The sequence below is a fragment of the Pristiophorus japonicus genome, chromosome 16, assembly GCF_044704955.1.
Source record: "Pristiophorus japonicus isolate sPriJap1 chromosome 16, sPriJap1.hap1, whole genome shotgun sequence".
In the NCBI taxonomy this organism is placed as follows: Eukaryota; Metazoa; Chordata; class Chondrichthyes; family Pristiophoridae; genus Pristiophorus; species Pristiophorus japonicus.
In genome coordinates, this window is record NC_091992.1 from 125,813,498 (window position 1) to 125,827,764 (window position 14,267).

Consider the following 14,267-nt stretch of genomic DNA (forward strand, 5'->3'; position numbering starts at 1 on the left):
GTCGAGCGACTAAAATTGGACAGTGCACGCAAGCTGGAATGTGACCACAGCACTGCACGGATCGGACAGATTCTCCTCCCTAAATACATTTAGGCTGTGACCCTTCTGTGAAAACGCCAGCAAGATGTGGACCTAATGCTTTGAGTGAGATTGATGTAAATAAATTACATGTGTAAGGTTTCTTTTTAAAACAAAAAAAAAAGACACACAATTGATACAACATGTTAGCAAGTATGAAAAAGTACCCCGGCGCAGACAGAACCGTGCATTGTAAAGCCTGCATGGGGAAATGGAGGGGTGCTGCTCAAAACACGAGTGTTTCAAATAAATGCAAGTTTCCACGTATAAATTGTTCAAGTACCGCCTGCCAGCAATTGCACAGGGCTGTGTCCCAGCAAACTTTGGTTTTTGAGAAGTATCCTGTAAACTGAGTTTCACATGCTCAAAATAAAAACCTTAGCTTCCCCCGTTTGAAGTACACACATTTCTTAGCGACGTAGAAAGTGGGCGATACTCACTGAGTCAGTCAGCACTATTTCCCCATTCGATTCCAGAGAACATGCATATTCCACCACATATGGCTGACCTCTTCTTCACTGTCAGCCCGGTTTAATTTGCTCTGCTCCAAACCCCTCCCCTTAAAGACTCTTCAGTCAAAAATGCCGAGAGCCACGACGCTTCCCGTACAGGATATGCCACTCACAGAACACAGCACCGGCTTTGGATGCAAGCTACTTTTTGTTCGTGTACAAACTGCGAAGGGACACATTTGTGTCTGGGAATACCACCGAGGCGTGAGCTTTGTCATCTCCGCAGGCAACAAAAGTTCCGCCGACTTAAAGGCACAGTTCCGCACAAACTGAGGAGCAGCACTGTTTAGAAGTTGCCTTTGCCAACAGTAACTCCCGACAGACAGCCACCGTCCTAAATATCAAAAGGTTCCCCAAGTGCGCCCGTTGGACAATGATTTGCAAACCTCCTGTACCCTGGCCTTGAATTTAACCCAATTCTGTCAAATCGAAAGGCTCCCGCACCAGCAACTGCTCAAAAAAATGCATTTTAAGGACTGACCATTGTTACTTTTGCTCTCAGCGAGCTGCAGAATGCACAAGAAAAAGGATGTGGGTTTTTACAGTGCCTGCCTTTCACAGTCCTTCGGAGACAAGTAATTACCTTGAAGTGCAGTGCAGTGCAGTTACATAAGAAAATACAACAGCCAGTTCGCACATAGTAAGTTCCCACAAGTGGGATTGAGATGTTTGACCATTTAATCCTTTTTCCTAGCGGGCATTGATTGAAACAGAACAACTTTGCAGCACCTCCCAGACCAGGGACCTCCACCACCTAGAAGGACAAGGGCAGCAGGAGCTTGGGAACACCATCACCCGCAAGTTCCCTCCATAATCATACACCATCCCGACTTGGACATATATCGGCTGTTCCTGCATCGTTGCTGGGTCAAAACCCTGGAACTCCTTACCGAATAGCACTGTGGGAGCACCTTCAGCACACGATACAAAGATGGGAGGAAAGGCAATGTGTGAGGAGAGCACAAAAAATCTGCAAAAAATACGTAGACAGGCTAAGTGAGTACTGGGCAAAAATTTGGCAGATGGAGTATAATGTTGGAAAATGTGAGGTCATGCACTTCGGCAGAAAAAAATCGGAGAGCAAGTTATTATTTAAATGGAGAAAAATTGCAAAGTGCCGCAGTACAGCGGGACCTGGGGGTACTTGTGCATGAAACACAAAAGGTTAGTATGCAGGTACAGCAAGTGATCAGGAAGGCCAATGGAATCTTGGCCTTTATTGCAAAGGGGATGGAGTATAAAAGCAGGGAAGTCTTGCTACAGTTATACAAGGTATTAGTGAGGCTACACTTGGAATACTACGTGCTGTTTTGGTTTTCATATTTACGAAAGCATAGAAACATAGAAAATAGGTGCAGGAGTAGGTCATTCGGCCCTTCGAGCCTGCACCGCCATTCAATCAGTTCATGGCTGAACATGCAACCTCAGTACCCCATTCCTGCTTTCTTGCCATACCCCTTGATCCCCCTAGTAGTAAGGACTATATCTAACTCCTTTTTGAATATATTTAGTGAATTGGCCTCAACAATTTTCTGTGGTAGAGAATTCCACAGGTTCACCACTCTCTGGGTGAAGAAGTTTCTCCTCATCTCAGTCCTAAATGGCTTACCCCTTATCCTTAGACTGTGACCCCTGGTTCTGGAGTTCCCCAACATTGGGAGCATTCTTCCTGCATCTAACCTGTCTAAACCCATCAGAATTTTAAATGTTTCTATGAGATCCCCTCTTATTCTTCTGAACTCCAGTGAATACAAGCCCAGTTGATCCAGTCTTTCTTGATATGTCAGTCCCACCATCCCGGTAATCAGTCTGGTGAACCTTTGCTGCACTCCCTCAATAGCAAGAATGTCCTTCCTCAAGTTAGGAGAACAAAACTGTACACAATACTCCAGGTGTGGCCTCACCAAGACCCTGCACAACTGTAGTAACACCACCCTGCCCCTGTACTCAAATCCCCTCGCTATGAAGGCCAACATACCATTTGTTTTCTTAACCGCCTGCTGTACCTGCATGCCAACCTTCAATGACTGATGTACCATGACACCGAGGTCTCATTGTACCTCCCCTTTTCCTAATCTGTCACCATTCAGATAATAGTCTGTCTCTCTGTTTTTACCACCAAAGTGGATAACCTCACATTTATCCACATTATACTTCATCTGCCATGCATTTGCCCACTCACCTAACCTATCCAAATCACTCTGCAGCCTCATAGCATCCTCCTCGCAGCACACACTGCCACCCAACTTAGTGTCATCCGCAAATTTGGAGATACTACATTTAATCCCCTCGTCCAAATCATTAATGTACAATGTAAACAGCTGGGGCACCAGCACAGAACCTTGCGGTACCCCACTTGTCACTGCCTGCCATTCTGATATACTTGCTTTGGAGGCAGTTCAGAGAAGGTTCACTCGGTTGATTCCGGAGATGAGGGGGTTGACTTATGAGGAAAGGTTGAGGAGGTTGGGCCTCTACTCATTGGAATTCAGAAGAATGAGAGGTGATCTTATCAAAACGTATAAGATTAAGAGGGGGCTTGACAAGGTGAATGCAGAGAGGATGTTTCCACTGATAGGGGAGACTAGAACTAGGGAACATAATCTTAGAATAAGGGGCCGCCCATTTAAAACTGAAATGAGGAGGAATTTATTCTCTCAGAGGGTTGTGAATCTGTGGAATTCGCTGCCTCAGAGCACTGTGGAAGCTGGGACATTGAATACATTTAAGACAGAGATAGACAGTTTCTTAAACGATAAGGGGATAAGGGGTTATAGGGAGCGGGCAGGGAAGTGGAGCTGAGTCCATGATCGGATCAGCCATGATCTTATTAAATGGTGGAGCAGGCTCGAGGGGCCAAATAGTCTGCTCCTGCTCCTATTTCTTATGTTCTTATGAGTGCAGCGGTTCAAGAAGGCAGCTCACCAGCAATGTTCCCTGTGAGCTGCGCTTCGTTGCACTGTTTCTTTCAATGTGCGGTGCCTTTAAATCTCTCTGCACACGCAGTGTTTGCAGTGTAAAAGCCTGTGAGTGGCTTTGCAGGTTACTGCACACCTGTGCACGCGCGCAGCTTAGAGGGAGCATTGTTCACCATCACCTTCTCAAGGGCAACTAGGGACGCCCACGTCTCGAGAATGAATAAATACAAAACTCGATCTCCCTGCTCTGTTTTGAATAACCCTAAAAGGTGGTGGAGCGTCCCTCGGAACATACAGACTGGGCTTCAGCTGAATGTTTCACCAGAAAGGAGACGTTCCGGCAGAGCATGGCAGCACACCACACGACCGCGCTGGAGCACCAAACCTGAGTTACGTGCTCAGGTCCTGGGGTGTGGATATAACACACAACCTTTGGACTCAGAGACAGGAGTGCTACTAACTGAGCCAAGATGGATAAAATCACATTTTTGCGATGTTTTTTTGTATTTGTTTCCAGGATATGGACAGCACCGGCAAGGCAGCATTTATTGTCCATCTCTAGTCGCCCCGCGAATGAAATGGTGAGCTTTCTCGTGATTGTTTTTTTTTTACAACCGAGTGGTTTGCGAGGCCACTACAGAGGACATTAAGTGTCAAGCACGTAATCATCTTACATAGAATTACATAGAATGTACAGCACTGAAATATAGAAACATAGAAAATAGGTGCAGGAGAAGGCCATTCGGCCCTTCGAGCCTGCACCGCCATTCAATATGATCATGGCTCAACTGGTCCATGCCGGTGTTTATGCTCCACACGATCCTCCTCCCACCATACCTCATCTAACCGCATCAACATATCCTTTATTCCTTTCTCCCTCATGTGTTTATCTAGCTTCCCCTTAAATGCCTCTATGCATCCACCTTAACTGCTCCCTGTGGCAGTGAGTTTCACATTCTAACCACTCTCTGGGTAATTACATTTTTCCAGAATTTCCTATTGGATTTATCAGTGACTGTCTTATATTTATGGCCCCTAGTCTTGGTTTACCCTATCAAATCCTTTCATAATATTAAAGACCTCTATCAGGTCACCATCTCACAGCCTTGTCTTTTCTAGACAAAAGAGCCGCAGCCTGCTTCCTGAGTAATAACCTTTCAGTTCTGATATCATCCTCGTAAATCTTTTTTGGACCACGATAGAACGATAGAATGGTTACAGCACAGAACGAGGCCATTTAGCCCGTTGAGCCCGTGCCACCTCTTTGCAGTGGCACTTTGGCGAGTCCCACTCCCCCATAAAATAAATATGATTAAGCAGAGTCACAATATGATTAGGCAGTATCAACATGGTTTTATGAATTGAAATCACGTTTGCCAAATCTATTAGAGTTTTTTGAGGTTGTAACCAGCAGAGTAGATAAGGGGGAACCAGTGAATGTATTATATTTGGATTTTCAGAAGGCATGCGATAAAGTGCCTGATAGAGAATTCAAACAGGCTGCATTCAGACAGGCTGTGAAAATTCACAGACCCCAAGTCAAAGCTGCTACATGCAACTCAGCATGTTGCATTAAGTCATCAATCAACTTGACATTTTAGGACCTTTGGGTAGCGAGCCAATTAAAGGTTAACAGACTATTAATTGAGTCAATAAGGTCAAAGAAGGCGAGTTCTTTTCTGTAAACTGATCAGGTATATAAACAGCCATTTTGGCCATGTGGTCTCAGAAGAACAAAGGCCTGGCTTAAAGCCAGAAGCTTGTTGCTGCTGCCAGAATAAAGTTACATTAAAACTACAACCGGAGTTCGCATTTCATTGAAAATTAAGAGATCTAACAGTGCCACACAATAGGTTATGGCTAATGGGATTCAGGGCAATATATTAGCATGGATTGAGGATTAGTTAAGGGGTAGAAAACAGAGAGGGTGTAACGAATGGAGTGCCACAGGGATCAGTGCTGGGGCCTCAGCTATTTACAATCTATATCAATGACTAAGATGAGGGGACCGAGCGTAATATACCCAAGTTTGCTACCGATACAGAGCTAGGTGGGAAAGTAAGCAGAGGAGGTCGTAACGAGGCTGCAAAGGTTTATAGACCCGCTAAGTGATTGGACATTACAACAATACAACAGTGACTAGACTTCAAACAGTACTTCATTGGCTGTAAAGCACTTTGGGACGTCAGGTAATCATGACTTTGCTACATTGAAGGCTCCATATAAATGCAAGTTGTTGTTGTATTTCTGATCACCACAAACAAATATTGCACAAATATTCACAGTGCACACAAACTACAGAATGTGCATCATCCACCATCTCTAAATAACTACATTTAAAGTAGATAATTAGATAAAGAAGAGCTTTTCTTCAGCAGTCCCTCGGAGTCGAGGATGACTTGCTTCCACACTAATGAGTCCTCAGGTGCCTGACGAGTCCAATGTGGGACCTACAGTCTCTGTCACAGGTGGGGCAGATAGTGGCTGAAGGGACGGGTGGGTGGGGTGCTTGGGTTGTCGTGCGCTCCTTCCACTGTCGACACTTGTCTTCAGCTTGCTCCCGACGAAGAGACTCGAGGTGTTCGGTGCCTTCCCGGATGCTCTTCTTCCACTTTGAGCGGTCTTGGGCCAGGAATTCCCAGGTGCCGGTGGGGATGTTGCACTTTTTCAAGGGAGCTTTGAGGGTGTCCTTGAAACAGTGATTAAACAGAAAGTGATTGCAGATTCTTAAACCCTGCAGTTGTTCCCTACGTATCTATTTATTCAGAATGGATGAAGATGACAAATTTCAACAAGTGACTGGGGCTTTTAGCACAACAAAAAGTCAGGTCGATGACTGGACAGCTTTATCTCACAGTGAACTCAATCAGCAGTGAAGGAAAGGGAAGGGTGTTTCCCAGCAACAGTTTAAACCCCTACATCTTACTCTTTTTGAGGTCCAGGAACATATCAAGCTTTACGAATTGAAGGACTAAAAATGGTTCAATTGCTTTCAACTCCCTTGTGTTCAAGCTGCATGAACTTACGCTCTTAACCACTGTCGGAGTATATTTATGAATGGTTAGTTGGCCCAGAAGCCTTTGTTGCTCTTGTCCTATTCTCCTACTCAGTTTGATGGTGTTGTTGGTCTACAGTCTACACACTGTTTAGGTAGGCTTGTCCCAGATTCACTCGACTCAACCCGTTGTCAATTCGAATTATTAGAAAGAACTCTACCAATGAATAAAAGAGACAAAGTACTTTTCCTCAGCCTCACCAAGGCAACCTGTACCCATGGCAATGTAATAGAAGATTGTGCTATCTACCAGAGAAAGAAGTTTAAAAAAAAACTTACTATTGAAGGTAACTGGCAAAAGAACCAACAACAACTTGTATTTATATAGCGCCTTTAACATAGTGAATCGTCTCAAGGCGCTTCACAGGAGTATTATGAGACAAAAAAATTGACACCAAGCCACATAAGGTGACCAAAAGCTTGGCCAAAGAGGTAGGTTTTAAGGAGTGTCTTAAAGGAGGAAAGAGAGGTAGGGAGGTGGAGAGGTTTAGGCAGGGAGTTCCAGAGCTTGGGGCCCAGGCAACAGAAGGCACGGCCACCAATGCTTGAGTGATTATAATCAGGGATGCTCGAGGGCAGAATTAGAGGAGCGCAGACATCTCTGGGGGTGGGGTTACAGGGCTGAAGGAGATTACAGAGATAGGGAGGGGCGAGGCCATGGAGGGATTTGAAAACAAGGTTGAGAATTTTGAAATCGAGGCGTTGCTTAACCGGGAGCCAATGTAGTTTAGCAAGCACAGAGATGATGAGGGAGTGGGACTTGGTGCAAGTTATGGCACGTCAGCCAAGTTTTGGATGAGCTCAAGTTTACGTAGGGTAGAATGTGGGAAGCCAGCCAGGAGTGCGTTGGAATAGTCAAGTCTAGAGGTAACAAAGGCCTGGATGAGGGCTTCAATAGCAGATGAGCTGAGGCAAGGACGGAGATGGGCGATGTTACAGTCTTAGTTATGCTGCGAATATGTGGTTGAAAGCTCATTTCAGGGTCAAATACGACACCAAGGTTGCGAACAGTGGTTCAGCCTCAGACAGGAGTTGGGGAGAGGGGCGGAGTCACAATGCAGAATTCTCACAATAGCGAACAAGGAAATGAGTAAACTCTTAAAATTCTAACTTTTAAAAAATGTTAGAGAGCAAAAAACAAATATAGGGGCTCTCACGTGGGGAAAAGGCAAACCCGAAATAAAGATGACCAAAGTTATTAAAACTTTTTTTTTAAGTTTTAAAAATGTTTTAATTTTTATTAAAATGGATAAGTTTGACATGGCACAAAGTTAAAATGAGTTCTTCCATGCCATAACTTTTGTTTGGCACTCAATACGCTGTTAAAACCCTAACTGCACCTAATCTCTTTGGGTCTAACTTTTAATGGGGAATCTAACAGCGTGCTTACTGCAACAGAGCCGAAGTTTTCATCAGTTTCCTTGATTTGATTAGACAGATTGCCAGCTTCAACCAATGCCACTAAACTGACTAAACACGGTCATTTGATCTCCACACAAATAAAGTGATATGTAACAAAACCAGTTAGTGGCGAAAACAAATAAATAATTGCAGCAATTCATCGACCTATGCTGCTTTCGGTGTTCCTCAACATTAAAGTGTGATTTGAGCATACTCGTGGAGTACATTCATTTGGCAAAATTTAGTCACGAGTTGCAGACCTTCAGTTATTTTTAAATGTGTAACAGGACAGCAGTCACGGGACTGTGCCTGACATTTTGGTGTACGTTTACAAACTAGTGCTGCCTCGGGAGCATGGAACTGCCTGTTGAGAAGTTACTTCGCAAGTCATGTGCACCCAGCTGTCACAGTTACACAGCATCCGTTCGCGATCTGTTTTCAAATACATTCAAATGACGTTCTTGTATTGTGGGCCTATTCACATATAGTGAGTTACTATTACATATGGCTCCAGGAAGACAAAAGTCTGAGTATTTAGTATTTATATAAGAACATAAGAAATTGGAGCAGGAGTAGGCCATTTGGCCCCTCGAGCCTGTTCCGCCTTTCAATAAGATCATGGCTAATCTGATCCTGGCCTTAACTCCACTTCCCCGCCCGCTTCCCATAACCCTTGACTTCCTTATCTTTCAAAAATCTGTCTATCTCCACCTTAAATACATTCAATGACCCAGCCTCCACAGCTCTCTGGGGGCAGAGAATTGCAAAGATTCACGACCCTCTGAGAGAACAAATTCCTCTTCATTTCCCATTTTAAATGGGCGGTCCCTTATTCTGAAACTATGCCCCCTAGTTCTAGATATGTGTGAAAATAGAAGAGGGTTCACACTCCTTTCCTCAATTTCTTCTTATCTTTTGGACTTAGGCTCATACACTTTTCTATCGATTTTAAAGTAATAATTCTCAGAGAAGTCATTGATCTGAGCTGCAGCACACAGGGTGCACCGACTAAAGGTGGGCAAAGGAAACGTTACAAGGACACCCTCAATGCCTCCCAACATCCCCACCGACACCTGGGAGTCCCTGGCCAAAGACCGCCCGAAGTGGAGGAAGTGCAACGGGAGGGCGATGAGCACCTCGAGTCTCAATGTCGAGAGCGTGCAGAAACCAAGCGCAGGCAGCGGAAGGAGCGTCCGGCAAACCTGTCCCACCCACCCCTTCCCTCAACCACTGTCTGTCCCACCTGTGACATGGGCTGTGATTCTCCTATTGGACTGTTCAACCACCTACTTTAGAGTGGAAGCAAGTCTTCCTCGATTCCGAGGGACTGCCTATGATGATGATGAGCCGAACTGACATTACACCATCTCTCAGTGGGAGGGGAGGGGGGAAAAACTCGAAGTATAATCTGCTGGCAATCACTAAAAAAAAAACAGATGATCTGGTCATTATTACATTGCTGTTTGTGGGACACCAATGCGTACAAATTGGCTGCCGCATTTTCGTACATTACAACAGTGACTGCACTTCAATAATGTACTGACAAAAGGGCTATCGACCTGAAACGTTAACTCTGTTTCTCTCTCTCCACAGATGCTGCCTGACCTGCTGAGTATTTGAAGCATTTCCTGCTTTTATTGCAAACCCTATTTGGCAGCAAAGTCCCAGCAGTTTTAACGAGTAATCATTCTATCAATCATTGAGTGAATTCCATAAGCTACAGTGTGCCAGCCACAACTACTGGACAACCTTTGGTAAGAAACGTTCTTTTATCGGTTAAAACAAAGTTTGTGGGTATCCCCTGATGTAAACGAAATAAAATGTTTTCCTAGAATTGCTGTAGTTGTACAGCTTTTTGTAACGGCCCTGATTTCTCACCAACGGTTTCCAAGCTTTGGAATCGGGCAGTGGGTGTGAACATTTTCGGAAACCTCTCAAAGAGTTTATATTTATCCAGTGCCTTTCATGCCCTCAGCACATTCCGTAGCCCGTTGCAGCCAATTAAGTACTTTTTGAAGTGTATTCACTGTTGCAGTGTAGGTATACGTGACAACCAACGTGCGCAGAGCAAGATCCCACAAATAGCACAGAGATAAATGTTGGCCAAGACATGAGGAGAACTCCCTCGCTCTTCAAATTCTTCTCTTCTCAGTCGGCAGTCCCCCGGAGTCGAGGATGACTTGTTTCCACACTAGCATGAGTTCTCAGGTGACTGATGAGATCGATGCGGGACTTAAAGACTGTCACAGGTGGGGCAGATGGTGGTTGGAGGGACGGGTGGGTGGGGTGCTTGTTTTGTCGTACGCTCCTTCCGCTGTTTGTACTTGGCAACGATAGCGTGCGACGTTCCGCTCTGTCGCTGTTGGGGTTGTCCACGAGGGCCCTGATGTTCCAGGTCCCGAACTTCATTTGAAAGGGTGGAAGGTGCCTGCGCGGGAATTCTTTTAACGTGGGGTGGCCGTTACACACCGGCCACCACACGGGCTTGACAGAGCTAAGTCTTGGTCCAGTGGCAAGGGTTATCCAAGACGATTGGAGAACCAGGCTCTGCTGCTCTTCAAATAGTCCAATGTGATCTGTCATGTGCACCTGGACAAGCAGATGCCTCGGTTTTAATGTCTCTTCCCTCAGTACAGCACTGAAGTGTTAGGTTATGTGCTCAAGTCTTGGAGTGGGGCCCGAATCCATGACCTTCTGACTTGGAAGCAAGTGCCCCACCACTGAGCCAAACTGCAAAGATTCTCAGCCCACCTCCTAGGTCGAAGCAGTGGTAAAGTGACTGGTCGTGAAACGGCACTGTTTATTCTGCTGTAGAGCAACCAGCAGGCTGGCCTCCAGCTAAGGGAGGAAGAGAAATGGAGAAGGATCAGCCTTCTCATTGAATGGCAGATCAGGCTTGATGGGCTGAAACGCCTAGCCCTCCTCCTGTTCCTATGTTGCTTAATAATAACTAATAAAAATAACCTTTATTTATATAGCACCTTTAATGTAGTATAACATCCCAAGGAGATCAAACTAAAATATAGTATCAAGCAATCGGCCAGTTCTAATACACAGCAGAGCATAATACTCGACTAAAAGAAATTGCAATGCTAAATTACACATCACTCACGTCAACAGCTTTCTGTAAATTGAATTGTTCTTTGTGTAAAAAGAATGGCCCGGATTTTGCGGTCGTTGGTGAAGCAATGGCGCTCACCTCGCTGACAGCTGCCCACAAAGTTTTCTCAGGCTATGGAGTGGAGACTTGCTCTCATCCAATGTCTGTTCCAGCGTGACGCCTGCTACAGGGCATCTGTGAGCAGAGCAAGTAACAGCAAGGCTCTTCAACCAATCAGATTGAAGAATCCTCACTGAGACATGCAAAGTCTAAACCAGGAAGTACAAAGCAAGAAGTATAAATTAGATTTACATCATGTACAGAAAGCGGCACAAAGATTCGGAAAGACAGATGGGATTACAAGAGAGTGAGTTAAAAGAGACAGACAGTAAAAGGAAAAATAAATAACTCAAAAAATCTTCAACACTTATTGGGCCCGAAATTGGTCGATGCGTAAGGTCCGCCCATTTCTCAGCAGTATGCCGGCGGTGCGTCTTTTCAAAGCGCCGAGACCGAAGATAACAAAATTGGTCAACCTTTTTTCGGCGTTATATCGGTGGTATGCCAGCGGTCTACAGCGGGTGTGTAACCTCATAGTCGATCCAGATCAACTTTCTCCTCGATGGATGGTGCGGCACTGAACTGCGCATGCGCGATTTTTTTTTTTCTGTTTATTTCACAGAAGCGTTTTACCCGCGATTTAGAGGGTCAGGGGTCACCCGCGCATGCCCAGTGAGTTGAAGAGGAGGGAGAGAGAGTGAGAAGGAGCAGCAAGCTAGTCGACGGGCAGTTATTTTAAAAACACATTGCGGAGCTAAAAAAATATTCATAACAACTAATAATTCTACAGTTTGAAGAATAAGGCATATTTTGCAAAACAAAAATCATAACAGAAATATTACGGAAATGTTTTTAAAAAAAATCAAAGCGCAGGAACATCGAAAAGGAGGGGAAGTTGAGGGCGCCCACCTTCGACGGGACGGAGTTACCTGCCCTTCTCGAGAATATTACAGAGAGGTACTCCAAGCTAACGAAGGGTGGTCGTGGAAAGCGCCTCTCCGCGCCCCCCCCCCCCCCCCCCCCCCAAAGGGGACGAGATCGGGGAGGCTGTGCCCTCCACAAGAACCATGGTACACACCGGGGAAAGGTGCCGTAAGAAGTGGAACGACCTAGTGAGGGTAGCAAAAGTAATGATTTTATTTATGCACCCCACCCCCCATCTGCCATGTACCATGTAAATGTAGGTTCAGTGTCACGTGGATGATATTTATCTTAAGGTTACGCCGATGTATTTGTGCTTTCAGGCAATGACAAGAGGATCAGCGCAGTGTTATTTTTATGTGTGCGTGTGACCCTGTGTGTCTGCAATGTTAAATGGATTGCAGATTTTTACTTTAATTTACTTTACTTTCTGCAGAAGACAACATCTGCAATAGCAGCCGATCAATTGCGTAGGGGGGGGGAGGACCCACAACCCAGGAGATCCGTGCCCTGTCCCTGGTTAGAGATAGCAACCGTGCCACCACCGGCATTGGAGCTGACCCAGTCACGCGGGATGGTAATTTGAATAAAATGCAGTCCGTGTTGCGGTCCTCGCATGTCATGTAACTGTAACTGTAATGTTGGCCTGATGTAATGCAATGTAAGTTTATTGCACTGTAATGTTGGGCTCATGTGATGTACTGCAATGTTGGGGGCATGTAACGCAATGTATATATGTATTGTATTGTCTGTCTGCGATATGTAATGTAGTACTGCAGCAGTGGTGGACATTTAAGTAAGACTGCGCTACGCCACTGTACTCATGTACTCATGTAACCCTGACCCTCTCCCCTGGTGCCAAGCTTTTTTAAATGTTGTTTTGTACTTCCAGACTCGGATGATTCAGACCACACCGACACAGAGAGACCAGACGACAGACCCACTGCCCCCACCTCTGGCGTCACCCAGCCCTCTCCCGACTTCACCACTGCCAGAGATGATGAAGATGAGGAGGAAGAGGAAGAGCCGCTGATCCTGCAGCCAGTGGAGGTGGAGGGTGGGGGGTGGAGACGGAGGAGGGTTCACCAGCTCCATGTGGGCCAGCTGGAACATACCTCCACCACGGAGTCTGTATTCAGGGGATTCCCCCGTGGCTCCTCTGATTCTGGGGACCAAGCCGTGCGCAGCAAGACCCCCCCCCAGTGTTGCAGCACCTTTGCCGCAGCGACGGAGTTTGGTGCAGGAAAGGTCGGTTGCTGCAGGCGTGTACCAGGACATGGTGTGCCTGTCGCAGGCCGGCGTCGACATAGGTCGAGAGCTGCTTAAGGCCATGACTTCAATAGCTGCAAACATTGCGGCTCTATCAGAGCAGCAGTCGGAGGATATGTCGCGTATGATCACCGCGATGGAGCGAGCCGCCGACACCGTCGAAGCCATGCGGCAATCGACGGGATCGGGACATGGCGCGGAATCCCCCCCATGCCATAGTGCTCGGGTCAACAGCACCTGAGGGTGGGGGGCTGCCAGGAGATTCCAGCCCTGAATCCGTACCTTCCACATCACGAGCTTCTCCTGAGGCCCCATTTATTGCCTGCAATGTCTGACCTCCAACGACAGCAACAGCACTCGGGGTGCACTGCTGCACACCGGCTTGGTACCACCACGGGGAGGTCCGGACTCGGGGGCAGTGGGAGAGGGAAGGGCAGGAGTAAGAAAGGGGGAATAGTCCCAAGGGTGATGGAGCACGCGATCGAGGTCAAAGTCATGGCCGAGGACAGGAAAGGGTCTTTTTGTTGTACTAGTTCATGAATAAACTTTTACAAATCAAACTTTAATTATTCAAAGTTGTAAAAGTTTTGTTAAAGTTGTTACTAATGTTGCTAAAGTTGTTACAGTTGTTTTATAGTTATAAGTTTTACAAAGTTTTAAAATTGTTGTATATTTTTGAGATTTTTACATAAATCTTTGAATTGAATTTAAGCACTCTCTTGTACAGTATCAAACTTTTGGGGTAACAGTCATCAGGGTCCCAAAATGCAGCTCTCCACATTCAAGCAAAGCGTTCATTTATGAGCTGCTGAGGTAACAATTTTGCAGTGGCATACGCTCCACGTGCCCTCCACTGTGGTGTTGGGGGGTGGCAGTGGGGGGGGGGGGGGTGCCATGGGTTCATCTGGAAGCTCCTCCTCATTGCCCTCCCCCTCATTTTCCTCTTTTTCCTC

General features: G+C 46.0%; 1 protein-coding gene and 1 long non-coding RNA gene across 3 annotated transcripts in view; one reads left to right on the forward strand and one right to left on the reverse strand.

The window, feature by feature from the left end:
• The window catches only part of st6galnac (ST6 (alpha-N-acetyl-neuraminyl-2,3-beta-galactosyl-1,3)-N-acetylgalactosaminide alpha-2,6-sialyltransferase), a 113,397-nt gene extending 112,603 nt beyond the window's left edge, over positions 1–794 (reverse strand). The window contains exon 1 of the mRNA XM_070857823.1: positions 519–794. The gene's annotated coding sequence lies outside the window, so the exon portion shown is untranslated. The remainder of the gene's footprint in view (positions 1–518) is intronic.
• On the forward strand, positions 703–13,933 carry LOC139226798 (uncharacterized). Of its 2 annotated transcripts, none has more exons than XR_011587316.1 (4): positions 703–1,586; positions 9,558–9,718; positions 12,482–12,622; positions 12,938–13,933. It is a non-coding gene; the product is annotated as an uncharacterized lncRNA (long non-coding RNA). The 2 variants fall into 2 exon arrangements; XR_011587317.1 differs by lacking the exon at positions 703–1,586 and adding an exon at positions 3,794–4,089.
• The last annotated feature ends 334 nt before the right edge of the window (positions 13,934–14,267 follow it).